Genomic DNA, 22829 nt, shown 5'->3' with positions numbered 1-22829 from the left:
CCATTTCCATGAGAGGTAGTCATAACTCATTAATTTCTCATGAATTTTGAATAGTCCATTTAACACTAATTGCATCGGATTGATGCTCATAGGGGTGAAGAAGCAGGATTGAAGCTAGTGAAATGAATTTCTCATGAATTTTGAATAGCCCACTTAGCACTAATTGCATCGGATTGATGCTCACATGGTTGAAGAAGTGGGATTGAAACTAGTGAAATCAATCACCACTTACGGGTGCACCGTTTAACCAGGACTTCCCCGGAAGTCACCCATTCCAAATCGCCTGAAGCCCACTTAGCTTGCTACCCCATTTGCAAGCTAATTTTTTTTATTAATTTGTTATTTTTTTTTTTAGTATTTAGATGATTGATATAGGTAATTTGTGGTTTGACTAACTACACCAAGAGCATTTAAGCAATCAAAATCATTCCATGATGTTTACACGAGGCTTAGGCAACACCGTGACTTAACATAAATAGATTTTTACCTATAAACACTTTGTAACTCTTACACCTCATAAACATTACAATATTATTGTTAAATAAATCTCATTTAAAGTAATAACATAATATAAAACTAAATTTAACTTTTCAACCAAATTATTTGAAATAATTTGTTTCATTTTATAATTATATATATATATATATATATATTTTACACATCAATGCATTTTAATAATATTATTTATTAAAACTTTTTAAAATTGATAAAAATAAAATTATTTACTATATTTATATTAAATAAAAATAAATATCTTAGTAATATAAAAATAATATTTAAATAAAATTTATTATGTTACAAAATAATATAAATTTAACGTAATTAACTTTTTATATATATATATATATATACAAAATAATAAAGGAGACAAAACCCTTTGATCTGAGTACATTTAATAGCCTAAACTTAATATCATCGACACGTTTGGACAGCGGAAGCGTAAACCAGGATTCCACATATTTTATAAATGATAAAGGATATAATTTATGATGTTGGTTGATGTCTCTAAGCATGCACACTAACGTCAATGTGGTCTTACTATAATTATTAGCACTCTCAAAAAAGCAACCAGCGAAGCTCACGTCACATTTAATCAATGGATGTAGCATAAATTAATACCTACTATATATTGATATATACCAACTATCTAATTTATATATTTACCTTAATTATAAATATATATATAATTTAAAGTTATATCATTAATAATAATTTCAAAATTTATATATCTTTATTGGTTAAACCTAAATATTATAAATTATTTATAATAATTAACCTTGCTTTATATTCTTAATCTAAATGTTTTTATAGTGGTGAATTTGAAATTTCAAAATCATTATATTAATGATAGGTTTAGAATCTTTGGACTTTTATATTTGTGAATTTGAAATTTCAAAATCATTATATTAACGATAGGTTTAGAATGATTGTTTATAATATTCACGCTTTATATTTCTCTGAATAATTAATTTCAACTCACTCCTTGCCATAAATGTAATGGATAATAGATAAATCTTATTTTGATGATTTTAGATTTTATTTATTATTCATTTGTAAGTTGCTAACATAATATTGTTATTATTGAATTTTGCTTAATAACTTCACATTTTAATAATTTTTTTATAAATAGATATATAAATATTTTGCTTTTTACCTTTTAATATATTTATTATTAATATTATTATTTTTAAGTTAATTAAGTTTAATGATTAAATATATATATTTTATTATAAAAGGTTATAACTCTAAATCTAGATGGGGTAGAGTATGGTAGATTGTATACATTTTTGACTCAATATAGTCTCTCTTATATCTTTGTTGGATGTAGATTTATGGTGCCTTAACAAGTATGACATGGATTTTGGTCCTCATTAGATGTTGTTAATTATAATTATCTATAATTAAGTGGGTGCTAACATGTGATAATATTGGACTTGGTATTATTTTTCTCCATTAACTTCCCAACAAGTATGGAGTGGACATGCATCTTCTTCTTTTTAAGGTTTTTTGGAATCCTAGTTGCACAAATCAAATCTCTTTAGAGGCAATGATTTAGTCAACTGGCTCATTCATTGTGGTTTTATTCTATTAGCCAATATTTTGTCATTGTACCTAACATATCTTATCTAAAGAGAGCCTTGCATCACTTAAAAATAATGTTCAATGGATATTTGGTGTTATAGGTTTCAACTAGAGCCCTAAGAGTCAATCACCATAGTGTATCATTGTTGATCATGGGGTTGCCCCTCTTTTCTTGGAAAAAAATTGTTGGATATATTAGTACATATCTAGATTGCAATCAATGTTCTACCACCATTAATTCACCATGTTTGACATTCTCATTTTTGTCTTATAATTAGTTTGAGTTATATTCATTGGAATGTTAAAATTCATGTATTCTATAGTTTGGGTTTATCTTGAATGTAACATTACAAGAATGTTTGGGAACACTTTCTATTTATTATTTTCACCCAAAGAGGTTTGTATTATTGATGAAAATTATAATGCACATGCATAGCCAATAGCTATAATATTCTTTTACTAGCTCTAGGGTACTAACCTTGATGTTTAATACAACTCTATATCATATCATTTAGTAACGAACCTAGGGTTTATTGGCAAGAGTTTTCTTAATGAATACCATCAATCGTATAAATTATATATTCCAAACCCAGGTGTTTACTTTTGTAAATTGATTTAGAGATTTTTCAAACCATACACCAATCATGACAATATATATAGTTTACAACATGGTCTCATTTTATAATTTACAATGTGTACATTAGACTTCCATTGCCACTAAGCATATTTTCCCTCATAAGATTCATGACTCTTGAGGTTGGATTATTTGTAATTGCACATGCATTTAGGATGCAACAGGGAGGTATAGGTTATCACTATGGAATACATTGGGATTTATTTTCCACACAACAACATATATTTGTATATGTCTAATTTCGTCTCTTATCTCCTTTCCCTCCATAGACTACTCATACTCAATAGAAATAGTTTCGAAATTGGTTCCTTGGAGTTTACCATCTCACCAAAACTTAATACTTTTGGTTATTCCATCGTAGTAATTCCAAACTTGAAGTGACAACCTTGCTTCTATAAGGAGATATTTGTACCTATATCCATCATGTGCACAGTACAATATGTACACAACACCGCATATTCAACATGTACATAACACCATTTATACCCAACATTGCATATGAAATATTCGCACAACACTATATGTACCACTCTGTACATAAGATTGCATAAACAACATGTACACACACTATATATACAGCACACCGCATGCGCACAACATCACATATGCAAAATATACAACATATGCACAACAGTAGTACCACACATCCAAAACCACACTGTATTTACCAAGCAACCTTGCTTTCAATGTCTCTCTGCCATCCATGCTTATCCTAGCATGTCGCGGATCTCACTACTTTCATTCAGCTAACGTATCCCTTAGAGTTACCTGCCATAACATAAACATAGGCATAATACAAGCATACAACATCAATTCATATCCACATTATATTGACCTCATATATTTGTCCTAACTACACTTCCCACTTGATTCCCCTTAGCCAGGAACCTCTTCATGCCATTCACCTCTGTAAGAAATCATTCCTCCACAAGAATGATCCCTGATGACCTTTTCGGACGGTGACATAGATACATATACACATACCTATATATAAATATTAGCATAAACAAGCATGATCCTTTCAGACAACGATATGCATACATACACATATATACATATAAACATTAACATAAAAACAATCATGATGCATGATGACCTTGTCATACATGACACATATACATACATACATGTATACATATAAACATCAAAATAAAACAATCATGATCCTTGATGACCCTGTCAAATAATAATGTACATATATACATATATGCATATAAACATTATCATAAAACAATCATGATCACAACATAATTACTAGATATCAAGGTCAAGGTTAAGAGAAATTCATTTGTTCATGCAACACATGTGCAACATCGAGAACAATAGTTCCCAACTTAGCTAAGGCATATGACGCCTCAAATCCATTCACCTCACCTTTCTTTATTACTTTTCCCATGACTGTCCTGCCATCATCCATTTACACCAATGGACCCAACCAGTCCAACTGGTTTTCATACTTTTGCCTTCAGTTGCCCTTATACTTGCATTAAGTTTCATCCAGGTCTTACCTTACCTGTCAGGTACCACACAACTCTCTCTGAGCTCCATTAACTTCCTACTTCCCCAACCAATTCCAAATTCTATCAAAATAATAAAGGCAAGACTGAGAAGCAAACAAGAAGAAAATCATGGAAACCAAGAACAATACGACACCACAAACAAAGTGGCATGGCCATGCACAAGACGCAAACAAAATCACAATCAAGAACAAACAAATCACCAAAATACCAAAAGAATAAGACTAAAAACATATGCCATGACTAAATCCCCATGGTTCCCAAGGAAAGCTCCACCCTAGCCTTCTTCAAAATTTCATGGCAGTCTCTTTGCCATGCAACTCCGAGCATCACACTACCAGAAACATAATTGTCAGTGTATAAATAAGCATAACAACATACTAGTTACCTTACCTTGTTTCTCCAAGCAAATATCCTTGTAACTAAATGCTCCCATGCCATCTCTCAAGGGACTCCAATTCCCTCCCTTGACGAATCCATCCAACTATAACTAGAAACTAGTTGATATACTTGTCAAATACATGTTCATGACTATATCACATATCCGCATGATGTCAAACAAAATCAAGTTTAAGAAGACTTCTTGTATGCAAAGAACTCATTCATTTGGAATTAGGGTTTCCAAACATTGGCAAAATAATTCTTTCCCAATTCCTTTCTTTGACCTTTTCCTTGCCGCAATTGAGTGTTACCAGGCACTGTCACATCACCCAACTGTTAGTTATATAAACACATCAACTATTACCTTGTCATTCTAATACCAAGTATGTTTCCTGCACTATTTACACATGTCAAACACATTTTCCAAATATCAAGACAATCATATCAATCAATTTGAAATGAACCTTTACCAAGACTAGCAATCATGTCATAATTCATAGTCAACTCATAGTCATTAGACATAATACTACAACTGTCACCTATTACACTCAAGTACATGTCGTTTATCTCAACACATATGTGTTAGTGTAATCATCTTAAAACAATATTGTTCATTTAGGCAATCTTACAGACACATACTCATATCATGCAAGTACATGTCATTTATCTCAACACATATGTGTTAGTGCAATCATCTTAAAACAATATTGTTCATTTAGGCAATCTTACAAACACATACTCATATCATGCAAGTAATCAAACATTCAAACAACATATAGGCGGCATAATAGACACCAACACTCAAACACCAATTAAATGACATAATCAAACATTCAAGCATAAAGTAGATGACATAAGCAAGGCCATACCTTAATGTATCTCAAGGGAGGCTATCTTGTCTGCACAATCAATCCATATTAGCATGATATAACTTCACGACATATCAACTCAAAAATAAATAAGGTCATGATATCCATAATAGTCACTAACTAACATGTTCACATCATAAACTCATAAACATTTGTCATTTATGCATAGTAATCATGTATGTATGATTAGTCTAGATTATTACAACACAATGTCACAAACAAGTAAACTCGTACCTGAATGTCATAACCCTAACCATCTGCATAGGCCAATCCAATTTAGCATGATACACATAACATCAAGATCTTAATGTAATAACTCTAATCATCAAGTTGCAAGCATATAACAACAACAAGATATATATCACGATCATCAACAACATATAACCTAATCATCAAGCTAACTATCGTATAACAACAAGTTAACCTATAACATACTCCTCAACAACATATAAAACAATCATCAAGTTATGTAACATAAAACAACAAGAGAAATGCATACAACCACATGTTAGTAACACTCATGACTATATGACACGTGCATATGACTACACTAATCAACTAGCATCTATCATGTATGTAACCATAACATCAATAGACACGTACATAAACCTAATGTATATAACCCTAATGCATATAACAATCCATTAACTAACATGCCTGCCGTCCAACATCCAAACCTGTATGACGACATGCTCTTGCATCGAGATCCAATGTTTCAACTTCACTTCAATGATTTACATCTCCTGCTCTATCTCAACCAACACATCAACATCATAACATACCAATAGAAACATGATGACCTAATTGCATACAATGACCTCACAATGCATGTTTGAACTACCATATACGCATAACAAATGCATATACATCTGACATGCATTCATGACTAAATCATCCAAACAACAACATCATCCACCTTCACATGGCGACATCACTACAACCATGATCTGTTGAAAAGTTTGCAACAAGAAATGCTTATTGAGAATGCAACAAGATGATGGAGCTTAGTGAAAAGAGTCGCCTTCACTAAGTGGGCCCGCAGGCAAATTATGGTGCAAGTTCTATTTTTGGATCCCAGCAGGGATGATCACAGCAGAAATGACCACAGCAGGGATGATCACAGCAGGAGTGACCACAACAGGGATGATCACAGAAGGAGTGACCACAGCAGGAGTGATCACAGCAGGAGTGATCAAAGTCTATTTTTACACTGGCTGTCAAAAATAGAAAAGTCAAATATTATTGTCTCATAATAATATTTGGACTATAAACTTGATCTTATTCTCTTGGAGCACTTCAGTTTGAGCTACAGATGTGGCACATGCAGCTGTCATAAGGAAGTACGCTTTCTTTGTGGGTCAGTTGAGTTGTTGCATGCATGACTTCAGTTAGAACTCAATCAGTTGAGTTTGGTGGAGTTGATTGTAGAGTTGATGGAGTTGTGTTCAGTTTGACTTGGTTAAACTAGTTGTAATTAGTCTAACTGCAAATAGACTAATGATGAGTTGTTAAACTAATTATTAACTCATAATGCAACTATAGAATACATCAATTAACTCAATTGCATGTCAGTGCATGTTCAGTTCAACAAGGACAGGTGTTAGAGGATCAGATTGCTATCATTTGTGACTATAGTTGTGCATGAGGATTTGCACAATCAAAGGGATTGAGTATGCCAATGAATTGGCCAATACCAAGTATTATAGCCTCTGCTCACATATTTTCCAGTGTGAGTGATTCTTTGGAGGTTAAATACGAGTTTGGTAAACCATTCTCATTCATTCTTGAGCAGGTATTGAGCTGTGGAGGCAGGGAAGCAGTGGAATAGATTTGGAGATCAGATCTGAGCTGTATTGTGTGTAACAGGTGGAGCTGGTATTGGATTGCTTGTGATAAGTATTGTACTTTGTAATGTTACATGATTCAAGCAATATAATATACAGATAGTTGGGGTTGTTAGCGAGATGCTTTCCCCGGGATACATACTGTGTTAATGATTTTGATTGATGCTTCTATGTGCGCCTGTGAATGTTTCTGCTTCTGTAAATTGATGATCAACGTAGAGGAGCTTATGTATTGTGTATGTATTCCGGAATAGTACATGATCAGGATAATCTCCATTGAATATGTGTCATATTATTCAAAATTTCTACATGGTATCAGAGCTGCTTGATTTGTAGAAGAGATTTTTACAGGATATCAAGCGAGGATTGATCATCAGATCTATTATTCAGGAAGTGTTTACATTTTATTTCTTCAGACAGAGTCTGTGATCGGGCCAGGTAGCCTCTGGATTCATCCTTCTTTTGGAAGGTGAGATATCCGGTGAATGCCCAGACAGTCAATCTATGTACAAGAAATACTTTGTTCTCAAGAATTCTAGATCGGAAGTGGTTGAGTTTTTGAGCTGGTGGAATTCGAATTTAATTCCAAAGCAAGAGATAAAACTCAGAAACATTAAGTGTGAGAATGGAGACAGTATGCCCCAGTATCTCACAAAGTTCACTCAATGCCGGGATGAGCTGGGAAGTGTGGGGGTGACTGTCAGATGAGAATGGTGAGTCTAGCACTCCTTGACCTTCCTAAGAGTTGGCATAGCTACCAGGACTCGGTGAATGGAAGGGAGAAATTGCCAGGATGGGAGAGACTTTGGTCGGATTTTGTGCAGGAGGAGATTAGACGGAGCACCAGAGACGGTTCTTCATCCATGTAGGATGAGGAGAACTGTGCCTTAGCTAGTAAGGTGAAGAAGGGGAAGGAGAAGGGTTCTCTTTCCGAATCCAGTTCTTCCAGTGGTGGGAAGAAGGTTGACAAATCGAAAGTGCGATGCTTTTGTTGTCATGAGGAGGGTTCACGGGTCAAGAACCTGTATGCTCTTGAGGTTAAAGATGCATACAAAGCCTTGAGCAGCGAGGAAATTGATGGAGACTTGGTGGTTGAGAGGGAAGGTATGTTACCTTTCAACATGCAGAGCCAGAAGAAGTCTCAGACGATTGTGGAGGAGCCACGATTGGTGCAGCAGCTTCAGGAGGTTGTGGAGGAGCCACAACAAGGGAAGCTGAGAGGAGATCGAGTAGAGACATCTACTCATGCAGAGACCTCCAGTAGGGGGAAACTTCGAGCCAGGTGGGTTGAGGGATCACATGCAACCATACCTCCAGGTAGGAGGTGGGGCGATATAGAGTGATCGTCCCAAGGAGGAGGGGCAGGATCCTTGAGGTACCCAACCTCTTGGATGAGACCTTGCTACGGGAGCCCTGATGTGGAGTAGCAGGAACTGACTGATTGGGTAGAGACAGATGCGGATGGAGCGGCAGAGAGAGCGACAGTGCAGGGAATCCCAAGACAGCGCATAGCTAGCAGGCTGCAGCAATGCGAGAGGCACAAGTGTTTTACACAGTGCTAGGTGGCACAAAGAGGTGTGCAATGGTGCGAGATGCATGGAGATGTTGCAGTAGCGCAGATGTCAGAGAGGGAGCACTTGTCAGCAGTTGGTAGAGCTTCAGCATCAGAGGGTGTTTCTAGCCCAACAGGGAGGTCAGTTGGGAGGTGCAGTGCAGATGCAATGCTGGGAGATAGAACCAGCAGCAGCATGGATGCAGTCAGAGATCAAAGTGACAGAGGCTAGAGCAATCAGATACTGAAGAGCACAGAGATGCAGAGTCTTCAGTCGACAGAGGCAATAGCAGTCAGAGACTTTGATGACAGAGCAAGTGGACCGGCCAGATGTGTTGCATGGAGAACATTCCAGAGTTACAGGATCGGGTTTGAGAGGAAGCCTTTCTTATTGAGAGGGAGTGTTGAAAAGTGTGCAACAAGAAATGCTTGTTGAGAATGCAACAAGATGATGGAGCTTAGTGAAAAGAGTCGCCTTCACTAAGTGGGCCCGCAGGCAAATTATGGCGCAAGTTCTATTTTTGGATCCCAGCAGGGATGATCACAGCAGGAGTGACCACAGCAGGGATGATCACAACAAGAGTGACCACAGGGATGATCACAGCAGGAGTGATCACAATCTATTTTTAGACTGGCTGTCAAAAATAGAAAAGTCAAATATTATTGTCTCATAATAATATTTGGACTATAAACTTGATCTTATTCTCTTGGAGCACTTCAGTTTGAGCTACAGATGTGGCACATGCAGCTGTCAGAAGGAAGTACGCTTTCTTTGTGGGTCAGTTGAGTTGTTGCATGCATGACTTCAGTTAGAACTCAATCAGTTGAGTTTGGTGGAGTTGATTGTAGAGTTGATGGAGTTGTGTTCAGTTTGACTTGGTTAAACTAGTTGTAATTAGTATAACTGCAAATAGACTAATGATGAGTTGTTAAACTAATTATTAACTCATAATGCAACTATAGAATACATCAGTTAACTCAGTTGCATGTCAGTGCATGTTCTGTTCAACGGGGACAGGTGTTAGAAGATCAGATTGCTATCAGTTGTGACTATAGTTGTGCATGAGGATTTGCACAATCAAAGGGATTGAGTATGCCAATGAATTGGCCAATACCAAGTATTATAGCCTCTGCTCACGTCTTTCCTAGTGTGAGTGATTCTTTGGAGGTTAAATACGAGTTTGGTAAACCATTCTCATTCATTCTTGAGCAGGTATTGAGCTGTGGAGGCAGGCAAGCAGTGGAATAGATTTGGAGATCAGATCTGAGTTGTATTGTGTGTAACAGGTGGAGCTGGTATTGGATTGCTTGTGATAAGCATTGTACTTTGTAATGTTACATGATTCAATCAATATAATATACAGATAGTTGGGGTTTTTAGCGAGATGCTTTCCCCGGGATACATACTGTGTTAATGAGTTTGATTGATGCTTCTATGTGCGCCTGTGAATGTTTCTGCTTCTGTAAATTGATGATCAACGTAGAGGAGCTTATGTATTGTGTATGTATTCCGCAATAGTACATGATCAGGATAATATCCATTGAATATGTGTCATATTATTCAAAATTTCTACATGATCAACACCATGTAAATGAAACATGCACATGGACTACAAGCATAAGAAACACATATGCAACCGACATGAATGCATGACCAACACACCACCCATCTAGTCTGAGGGGTGAACCATTCTTTGATACCCCTCTGTAACTGCCCTCCTCCCACATCTACCCAAGTAGCCAACCAAATTTGGTAAACATGTGACAAGTAGTTACTATGATATGATTCGACCTCCTAAGTCACATTAAGGAAGTGGAACCCACAGAAACACACCATACAGACCCTGAACATAAGTAATAGGACCCATAAGAACAATCCAAAACTTTATGCTAACCATCCCCTGGGTCCCACTGAATCTTAAAACTATTAAACCTCTGGACGCTCCCATGCTATGGGAATGACAACATCCAGAGAGCTCTGGATGCTCCCACAAGCCTTCATCCCTATGTCCAGGGACTATTTCCAACAGACCTGTGCCAGAGTCTAGGGAATTTAAGGCACTTTTCAAACCTAGAATTTAGGTCACTGCCCATAACTTGCTATAACTTCTGGAATCCATTAAACACATTATGGAAAGACTAATAAACCAAAAAATAAATCCAGGACTACACCTGACCATCCCCAACCGGGACTGACATTTTGTCAAACACTTGGCATATATGTAATCTACAGGTGTAAATAACATATCTAAGCATAAGGGTCTCATACTTATCTCAGATTCGCTATGAGACATTGTTTCCTTACCACTTTAGTTGCAGTTTCATCCATTGGGCCATAGATACATTGTTCATTCATATACAAGTAAAAACCTGATGGCAGTCACACATAACCACTATCATAAAACATATACATAACCATCATAATAGCAACAGAAATACCAAGGAAATCACGACCATATAATCCACATATAAACGAGTATAATACTCATAGAAATACAAGGAGAAATAACCTCATATTGATGATGCAAAAGCCAAACCCAGGATGGGACTCCCACATTCCACTCGACCATAGAATGGCTGATCCAAATCTCTCTTCAGTCATTCACCCATGTTCCATATTCCAAGAATGAATCTGGGATCTTAGAAAACACATCAATCAAAACCATCTTGGGCTTCCAGAGGTCAAACCACCTCAACCCATCAAACACTGATTCCACCTCACGACCATACATCACAAAACCATCATCAGATTGGTCTCTACACAAGCCTTCTAGGGTTCCAAATCATTTTTTCCAACCCAACCAATAGGACTAGTAACTCAACCCACATCTATCACGTGGCTTCCAGGGTGTTTCTCCAACCAAGGCTTCCAGGACTAGTAACTCAAACCATAGTTTCCATCAGGCTTCCAGAGCGTTTGTCCAACATAGGCTTCCAGGACTAGTAACTCAGCCGACCACGGGCTTCCAGAGTGTTTGTCCAACCAAGGATTCCAGGACTAGTAACTCAACCCAAGTTGTTACAGGGCTTCCAGAGCGTTTGTCCAACCAAGGCTTCTAAGACTAGTAACTCAACCCAAGATGTTACAGGGCTTCCAGAGTATGTTTCCAACCAAGGCTCCAAGAACTAATTAATCAACCCAAGCTAAGGAAACATGAGAACCAAACAAAACAACACAAGGAAATAAACCCACAATCTCCATGGCTATCTAGGAAATGGCAAGGCTACGCAAAACCACTGTCAATCCAGGCAATCCTCCATGCCAATGATAGCTCATAACCAAGAAACCACATACATGTTCCATGCATGCCAAAACTAGTGAGGAAACATACATGAAACTCGATACCTGCGAGCAAAACCCACTGTAGTTGTTGATCTCAATGTCATCTTGCACTTTCTTTCTCTTCCTTTGCCTTCTTGCTCCAAAACTCCAAGTATGCCACACTCTCCAAGTGCGCTCCAAGAAAACTGTAAGTATCCAAGTGTATGAGAGAGAGAATGGAAGAGAGCTACAAAATTGTACTGACCAAGCTTATACTGACCAAGCCTGCCAACTGATCCTCAGAAGGCTTTTTATCAATGAGACCTCTATTTTCTTCATTTTCCATTATTTTCCTTCATTTTCCTCCTCACATGCAACCTATGACCTTTCACCTTCCTTTTCTCCTAATTTCCTGTATTTTCATAAATAAAATGCCAATTAATGCCTTATGCCTTTCCAAAGTTTTTTCCATTTCCTTTGCCAATTTCCTTTAGCCATAATAACCAAAATGAACACCCACTAAGATGTTTTTCCCACCATTCAGCTTGGAATACGTGTCCCATGACCGTGGTCTTATATATTTTTACATGAGTTTTTAACAAGGGCTGTTACAAGAAGGGTTGGGAATACTTCATTATAAAGGGCCAGGAAGGTTACTGAAGATGCACTCAGTCAGCTTGGTCGAGTTTTGGCCAAGGGACTAATGAAATTTCGTTAGATAGTTTTTCCCTAGATTAGGGTTTTCCAAGGTAAACTTTGTGTGCATTGTGTTTATGTTTTACGATTGTTGTTGGTTGGTTTGATGTTCCCCTCATTACATTTATTTTCTCTCTGAGTAATTTAAACATTCTACGCATACATCGTAATGACACCCATCTCTCACTTGGAGGATAATGACCCCCTCTAGAGGATATGTTATGTGGTTTATGGAGTTGTTTATGGCCCTTAATCCCTAAAGGTTTCATCCAAGGTCAAAGGGCCTTATTTTCTTCTCTTGACCATAGCCAGTGCCTCAAGACCTATCTCTAATGAGCATGAATTCATAATGGTACTCATTTTCCACTTGGAGTCCAAAGATAACCTATAAAAGGTCCATTTTGTGGTTTTATGTCATATTCATGGCTAATGAGCCCCAAAGATCCATCTATGGCTTAAGGATCTTGTTTCCATCCCTTTACTATTGTTAGTGCCTTGAGAACCATCCCTACTACCTAAAACCTACCTATTGTGTCCATATCCCACTTACATACCAAAGATCCATTTTAATATGTCTATATTGTGGTTTGGGGCCTTGGTCATGGCCCATTCGCTCAAGAATTTTATTTATGGCATAATTCCCTCAATTCCTTCCCCAACCATGGTCTAACCAATCACTAGTTCATAAAATCTTGTATTTGTGCCCATATTATACTTTAAGGAAAATGATCTACTATACATGACATGTGCCATGCTTTTCCTTATTCATGCTTCATCTAGGCCTTGAGGAACATATTTTCTTCCCTTTATATTAGAAATACCTTAAAAGGGAATATCAAGCCTTACTATAAAAGGTTAATATTCATCCTTTTGAATAGTCCACTTAGAAGTTGAATATCCCCTTTAGAGAGCCCATGTGGTGGTTTGGAGCTCTATTCATGGCCCATGAACCTTAAAATCTTCAATTAGACACTTATAACACATGACCCACAAAGTCACTTATCACACATACAAATCCTTCCAAGAGATTCTCTACTTCACACTCTACTGAAGTGCAACAATGTCTTCACTTTGTTTGGCTATTCACAATTTTATTGTTCATTGTGGGAGAAACCATAGTAGTTTTGTTGTATGCTATGCACAAATGGGAGAGATGGAAAATCCTTCCAATTCTTTCCAACTCTCATTCATTTTATTCCTTGCTTATGTGTATGTCCCTTTATTATTTTGTTTATAACAAGTTACAAAAGACATTTTCAAACATCTTGAGTGGGCTTAATGGTTTAAAATGTGTGTTTTATTCTTGGAGGTTTTCTCTTCAAAAATAAAGAGGGATCTATTGAATTATTAATCATTTCTAACTACACAAAATTCTAGATTGATAAAAAATGAAGACACTTTCATAAAATGCAAAGACATTTTGATAAAGAAGCTACTTATAAACACCAAAATAAATAGATATAAGTTGTATATTTCTTATAAAGTCAACATGTAAAAGGGGTACAAAAAATTCTAAACAGTTTCTCAAATTACAATTAATTTTCCAACATTGTAAGTTTAAAAAACAACATGAATATTTCCAAAATCATGAATAATGTTTATGATTTTCATGATAAAACTAGTAATTAAACTAACTAAAAAATACAATGTGATATAAGTAATAAAAAAAGACCTTTTTCAAGACATTTTCCCAATTTTGGCCAAAATTAGGTAGATATTTTTAAGAATCATAAGTTTAAGTTGTTTAATTTGGAAAGTTCTAGCTCACCAATGGTTTTTCAAGATGTCTTATCCATTTTTGCATTCAAAAATACATTTTAACAACATGGAACCACAATCTCACTAGAAATTTTATTAACAGATTCCTAAAAAAGTCATTTCTTCTATAAGAAAAAATATTATGAAAATCAACTATATTTGTTTTTAAAATATTATATTTTTAATAATATAAAATATAATAATGATAATTTCATTTCTATATATTTAAATGTAAAAATACTCAAGTTTAAGTCTCTTAAGTTGACATGTTTATGCTCTAGAATAAGTGACTTTGTTGTGTTTGTAAGTGAGTATATACTAAGAGTTGACCTATTACCAACAACTTCTATTAGTTGACATATTACCAACAACTTCTATTTTTCCTTCAAACTGAGGAGGTTGATCTTCTTCTAAAGAAAGTCCAAATAAAAATATTTAAATGCAAAAATAAAAATCTAAAAATCTAAATCTATTTTTTCTAAATTATTTATTTTAATAAATCTCAAAAAAAAAAAAATATATATATATATATATATTCGCTTAACTTTGGTTATTCAAACATTTGCTAATCGATTTTAGATTTTTAATAATTTTCCAATAAGATTTTTATAATATTTATTATTATTACAATATTGAAAATAAAAAATAATTGCAAAAAATAATTGCGTGCTTTGTTTAAGATGAAAAGATAAAAGATATCCCAATAATGTAATATTTTATTATAAAGTAAAAATATATATTATAATATTTATTAATAGTATAATATTGAATTGTTTATGGGTTTTGGTTAGATGGTAATCAGGTGCACTATTAAGATACTCTTAGATGTTAAGTTACTGATTCAATTTCTCGTCCTATTCGAGTGTTATTCTTGGACATGACCAAAATGTAGCCTCACCAATGCCAAACTTGCAAAAAAAAATTATAATATTGAATCCTTAATTGGGGTGTAGAAAATGAAGCTAGTGGACAAATGAGGTAGTAGAAGCCCAACATCCTATCACCTCTCCTTACATTAAAGATGGGGTTGGCATGACCACCACACCCCCAAGCACTTGTACATGCTAGTAGACTTAACATTCCCTCACATTAAAATGACAACCTCTACTTCCATCAAGCGTTCTTGCCTTCCCTGTCACTTTTCTATTTTTTTTTGTTGCATACGAGGTGACTACCAACCGCAGGTGGGATATTTCCACCATGACATTGAATTTTCTAGATCACTAGGTTATGGAGGCCCATGCTCCCCTAGATTGAAACGTCACACACCCATCTTGTGATAGAATTTCGAGTTTGGAGCAGGGGAGAGGTTGAAGGGATTGCCAACCTAGGAATTTGTGAAGTCCAGAGGAGTGAGGCCTCTCGATAGTAGCACTCCAAAGCCTAGTGGGTCATCAACTTAGGTGTAGCTCCTCCTATGTCCATTCTTTGCAAGTTCTCCAACTTGATTTTCTCTACATGGTAGAATTTTGTTTATGGTTTGCAATGTGTCTTGGTGGCATTGAAACTTTTTGGAGTTTTCTAGGTCAGTTGGTTTGTTTCCCCTCCTAGAGCTATCCCTTGGTCCCGCCCCCTTCATCATTATTTCCTCACCTCGTCCCATGGTCAGTCTGGACATGGGGCATAAATATCCTCATCAATTTGTCTTGGTTTGATTTCGCTTGGTTCATTGGTTTGCACCTCCTCTATGGGTTATCCATCCGTGTGCCATGTTTTCTTTTGAACATTATGCCAATGTATGCACTCTTATCGAGGGTCTGGATGTTGTGGCCCTTCAGCTAGACCCCTGGCTCAGACTTAGGCCTAATTAGGCACATCTATCTTTCCCTTTAATTAGGCATATTCATTTTCATTAAGTGGGAAAATGCTTTTGGGGTAGAGTATGCATGCCTGCTTGACCCACGAACAAGGGGTCTCATACACCGATTTGGTGTATGGATTGGCTGTGAATTTAAATTGAAAGAAAGATGAAGAAGAATAACACAAGACTTCGAAAATACTAAAGGATTTTTTCAAGAATAAGAATAACAAAAAAGTTGGATAAGACTAAAGGCCATATTCATTTTCATTAATTGGGAAAATGCTTTTGGGGTAGAGTATGTATGGCTTCTTGACCCATGAACAAGGGGTCTCATACACCAATTTGGTGTATGGTTTAGTCATGACTTTAAATTGAAAGAAAGAAAAAGAAAAATAACACAAGAGTTGAATAAGACTAAAGGCCATATTCATTTTCATTAATTGGGAAAATGCTTTTACATGGTAAAATAAAAAATGTCCTTTAAGGCCAAGTCAAATTTTACCCCAGTTAGAAGTAAATAGAGATTCTCAACGTGCTTTATTTACTATTATATAAGCTATACTTCTTGGAGAAGTGTGCATATTGAGATTAAACACATGTTCTCGTGATCTATTTACATCAATTCCGCTTAATTTAGTTTGAGAGAATCCATGCTATATGATCCGAATTTAAATAGGAACGCAACAAATTATAGATATAACCATAAATCCAAAGATGCAACATGAATAACACTTCATTTTATTAATATCAAATACTGAAATATGCTTACAAACAGAATGGAAATAAGACTAGCTTGGGTGATGGTAGCTTATCTCTAAGAAGAGATGTGACTATTAAATGCCTTTGAAATGTGTTACAATGAGGCTTAAGGGCCTATTTATTATTGAAAAACATGATGAAACCCTAAACAACCAAAACCCTAACCCTAGGAGATGCAACGGCAAGAGTTTGTGGGCCCTATTGGGGTTAGTTGGGCAACCAACTTCTTGGGGTCATAACTTGGTCATATTATCTCCGTTTGGCTCATATGATACCTTGTTGGAAAGCTCTCCGAGCACTACAGGTTTTTCCACAGGTTCCTACCTATTGCTATGAGCTTGCATTGGACCTCAAAAAAAAATCGTTTAGGGGGTCAAAACTGCTCCAGAAGTTCAGGACCCGAAAAATTGCTAAAAATAGTAAACGTTGAAATAAGCAAGGAAACAAAAGAAACTGATTGGAGATCTAGGTGGGATAGGTGGGTGGCCACCAATATCCACCTAGATCATTCCTCCCCCCTTGGGAAGCAATGGTCCCCATTGTGTGCAAAGCCTCCATGAGGTGAAGAAACTTATGGTGAACCTGGTCCCTGGTAAGCCACTTGCCTTGGTGCAGGCGTTGGGTAGCTTTGACAACCTGATATAGTTGGATATTTTGCTAGTGAGCGTTCTTGACATGTGTGTCCATAATCTGATCAGTTGTGGCATGTTCCATGCAATATGGGTTTAACTCTATTGATATGAGTTGTTCTGCAATGTCTGATGTGTCCAACAATGGTGGGAAGTATGGTCGAAGGTGGTCCACATTGAACACTAGGTGCAGGCAGGGAAAATTTTAAGGATGGAAATTTATCTTAAAGTTTAGGAACCTTGGCGAATCCCACTAGTCCATAATATGCAATCTGTAAAAGGTTTGGAGATATTTTTGTAAAAATATTCAAATTTCTAATAATTTTACAGTCTTTATATAATTTTTTGGCGATTTTTAGGGTAAAATAATTTAACGCTATAACATTTGGGCGAATCATTTTTAGAAAAAAATGGAAATTAGCGAATTTTTTTTTGTTTGGAAAAGGTATAGAAAATTATCCCACCTATGAATGTAGCCCCTAAAATTTTCCCTGGGTGCAGGCCAAGGAATGGGGGAATGTTGAGCTCAAAAGCATTGTCTCCCACAACCTTGGTAATGGTGTAAGGACCATATCAGAATGGTCATAGCTTTCGATGGGCTCTGGTAAGGCGTTCTTTCTACAAATGCAACCAGGCTTTGTGGCCCACTTGAAACTTGTGTGGCACCTGATGTGGATAGTGTCGTTGCTTGTACTTGGCATTCTAATTCTCTAGGATGTCATCAACCTACTGGCGGATGTGTTGGATGTGTTCAATAAATCTAGTCACTTTATCAGCCTCAGACAGTACATGTGTGGATTTTGTCCACATAGTCGCATGAGGCATGGAAACATCAATCAAACACAATGGTTGAAATCCTAAATCCACTTGAAAGGGACTATGACCAATCGAGATATGGAGAGATATAGTATAAATGTGTTGCACTTATGGAAGACTCTCATCTCAGGTTCTAGGATGCTTGGAGTTGTACATACAGAGTATGTGCACTATCATCTTATTGATGACCTCTATCTGGCCATTTGTCTGGGGATGGGAGGTAGTTTATTTGGTGAGCTTGGTGTCGAATAGTGTCCAGAGGCTTGACCAAAATGTGCTTAGGAACATGCTATCTTGATATGATATAATGGTCTTCGGGATCCCAAAATGTACCCATACTCGTTCAAAGAATAGTTTGGAAATGTCATCTGTTGTAATACTCTTCTTGCAGGCTGCCAATATAGCCATCTTAGAAAATATGTCCATGACCAAAAATACATAATCATTACCATGTTTGGTAGAAGGGAGGCCAGACATATAGTCCATTGAGATTGATTCCCACGGTGTTGAAAAATGGCAACAAGAAATGCTAAAAATAGCAGTTTTGGTACCAGTACTGGATTGGGCAACATGGAATGAAAAATGGAAGTGCTAAAAATAGAATTGCTATTTTTAGCAGTTCAGGATGGATTCCTATTTTAGTCAGTCCTTGGATTAAAAATAGGAAGTAAAATTCGAATTTGAACTTAATCGTTGTTTGAAAATTAATTAATTAATTCACCATGAGTTAATTAGTTGTAAAAAATCAAACATGAAGTCTATGTGAGGACATGCAACAATTTATCTATTAATTGATGAATTTATCCAATAGTTAAAGATATAAGGATGAGTTCTAATTTGAGTAGTAATTAGTTGGCTCAGTTAACTGAATCAAGTCCAGTTATATTTGATTTAAACAGTTTGTTTAAATTAAGTTCGTTCAGTTAGTTAATGCATGCTTGCATATAACTGCTGCACTTTAGATAACTGAAGATTCTCTCATGAATAACTCATGCATGTCAGTTCATATAGAGACCCAGTTGAGATCAGAGAAGGGATAGTGTACTATCAGTTGGATGAATATTTTTCCTATAAAGGAAGCTCATCCATGATGAGGATTTATCTCCTTCAGGACTGCGTAGTTGGATCAGAGGTTAGTGAGTGTGTGAAGAGGCAAATTCACACAAGTGGTTGCACTGGACCCCAATCAAAATTTCACAAAGAAATAGGAGGCTTGGAGGGCAGACCAGAGGTTAGATAGAGGCCTTTGACTGTCTATGAGCAGCAGAGGTATTACAGAGAGAGCAAGATAGCTTTTGAGCTTATTCCTTTTGTAATACTGGCTATATTTCCAGTTGTATGATAATACAGAGTTGGGGTTTTAGGCTGACGCTTTCCCCGGGTTATATCTTCTATGTTATGTGTGATTGGTTCCTTCTTATCAGTTATATGTGTTCTTATTAATGTTGCTCATGTTTGATTAAGCTTCCGCTAAATTGTTTGTAGAAGTAGATCAAGTGTTTTGAAGGTGATCTACAGGTGGGAATTTCTACATGGTATCGGAGCTAGCTGATTTGTAGAAAAATTCTACATGGTATCAGAGCACAGGTGATCAAGGAAGAACATTATACAAGAAAGGAGAAGTTGAAGTTTGTGATTCCTGAATATAGAAATCGAGTTCTTACCACATCTCTATTTCACCTATGGCATTCTATGGTTTGAGACTCAAATATGCCCTTGATGGCAGTTCGAATTATATAGCCTGGAAGGATCGCATGGAAACAGTACTAGAGGATAACGGTCTAAAGGACTTCATTGATCAAGAAGTCCTCAAGCCAACTGGTGCTGTTGAATTGGCTGAATGGAAGAAATGTGTGGCTAGAGTAAGGAGAATCTTTCTGGAGCGAGTTCGAGATCACATAGTCTTGAGTCTCCATGGGAAGGAGACACCGTTTTCAATGTGGAAAACATTGAAAGATCTATATCAGAATAGCAGTGATCAAAGGAAGCTGGCATTGAAAGACAAGCTTCGAAAGATCAAGTGTGAAAAGGGTGACACGATCTCTATGTATCTGAACAAGCTCACCACATGCAGGGATGAGCTTGGAAGTGTAGGGATCGTGATAGCTGATGATGACATGGTGAGTCTTGCACTCCTCGATCTTCCTAAGAGCTGGCATAACTACCAGGACTCGGTTAATGGAAGAGAGAAACTGCCAGATTGGGAATGACTTTGGTTGGATTTGATGCAGGAGGAGATAAGAAGAAGCACCAGAGATGGTTCTTCATCCATGGAGGATGAAGAAAACTGTGCCTTAGTGAGTAAGGCGAAGAAGGGGAAGGAGAAGGTTTCTCATTATGAATCTAGTTCTTCCCATGGTGGGAAGAAGTTTAACAAATCGAAAGTATGATGCTTTCGTTGTCATGAGGTGGGCCATTTTGCTACAAATTGTCCATAGAGGAAATCCAAGAAGGGATCCGGGGAAGGATCTGAAGGTGAGGCACTTGCTTCACAGTTCGAGTTGGATTTCACATTCTTCACATGCATGGTTTCATCCATGGTGGGAAGTGGTTGGTTTCTTGATAGTGGAGCTTCTTTCCACATGACCGGGGACAAGAGTTTGTTTAGTACTTTGGAGGAGAAAAATCTCCAGATACTCATAGTGATGGGTAATGATGAAAAGTATAGTGTCTCAGGTGTAGGCACGGTTATTTTTCAGAGGGAGCATGGAGCTCGCCTTACCTTGACCGATGTCAAGTATTTATCAAGACTAAAGAGAAACTTGGTGTCGATCGCAATGCTGGAAGACAGAGGCTATGATGTAGTCTTCAGTAAGGGAAAGGTTTTCCTTAGACACATCATCACTAGACAGGTGAAGCAGATCGATTCACGGGTCAAGAACTTGTATGCTCTTGAGGTTCAAGATGCATGCAAAGCCTTGAGTAGCAAGGCAACTGATGGAGACTTGGTGGTTGAGAGGGAGAGTACATTACCTCTCAACATGCAGCACTAGCAGAAGTTTGAGACGATTGTGGAGGAGCCATGATTGGTGAAGCAGCAGGAGGTTGTGGAGTAGCTAGAACTAGAGAATCCAAGAGGAGACCGAGTGGAGGCATCCACTCACGCAAAGACCTCCAGTAGGGGGAAATTTCGAGCCAAGTGGGCAGAGGGATCACATGCATCCATACCTCCAGGTAGGAGGTGGGGCGATGTGGAGTGATCATCCCAAGGAGGAGGGGCGAGATCCTTGAGGTACCCAACCTCTTTGATTCGAATTTTCTACAGGAGCCCCGATGAGGAGTAACAGGATTGGCTGATTGGGTAGAGACAGATGCGGATGGAACGGCAGAGAGAGCTACAGTGCAGGAGTCCCAGGATTGTGTAGAGCTAGCAGGCTGCAATGATGCGAGAGGCACAGGAGTGTTGCACCAATGCAGGATGGCATAGAGAGGTGTGCAATAGTGCGAGATGTATGGAGTGTTGCAGCAGCTTAGAGGTCAGAGAGGGAGCACTTGTCAGCAGTAGGTAGAGCTTCAGCATCAGAGTATGTTTCTAGCCCAATGGAGTGGTCAGTAGGGAGTTTTTTTGTTCCAAGAGTTGCTGGAGAAACCACACTTGGTAGAAGTGTTGGATTCCAAAGTTACAGAATCGGGTTCGAGTTGAAGCCTTTCTTGTTGAGAGGGAGTGTTGAAAAATGGCAACAAGAAATAATAAAAATAGAAGTGCTAAAAATAGAAGTTTGGGTACCAGTGTTGGATTGGGCAAAAGGGAATGAAAAATGGAAGTGCTAAAAATAGAATTGCTATTTTTAGCAGTTCAGGATGGATTCCTATTTTAGTCAGTCCCTTGACTAAAAATAGGAAGTAAAATTTGAATTTGAACTTAACAGCTGTTTGAAAATAAATTAATTAATTCACCATGAGTTAATTAATTGTGAAAAATAAAAAATGAAGTCCATGTGAGGACATGCAACAGTTTATCTATTAATTGATGAATTTATCCATCAGTTAAAGAGATAAGGATGAGTTCTAATTTGAGTAGTAATTAGTTGGCTCATTTCACTGAGTCAAGTCCAATTATATTTGATTTAAACAGTTTGTTTAAATTAAGTAAGTTCAATTAGTTAATGCATGCTTGCATATAAGTGTTGCACTTCAGATAACTGAAGATTCTCTCATGAATAACTCATGCATGTCAGTTCATACAGAGACCCAGTTGAGATCAGAGAAGGGACAGTGTACTATCAGTT

The sequence above is a fragment of the Pinus tabuliformis genome, chromosome 8 (genome assembly GCF_031772625.1).
Source record: "Pinus tabuliformis cultivar Carrire ecotype Pingquan chromosome 8, CPIR1, whole genome shotgun sequence".
Lineage (NCBI taxonomy): Eukaryota > Viridiplantae > Streptophyta > Pinopsida > Pinales > Pinaceae > Pinus > Pinus tabuliformis.
The sequence above is the reverse complement of the archived record's forward strand: the minus strand, read 5'-3'. Positions refer to the sequence as shown.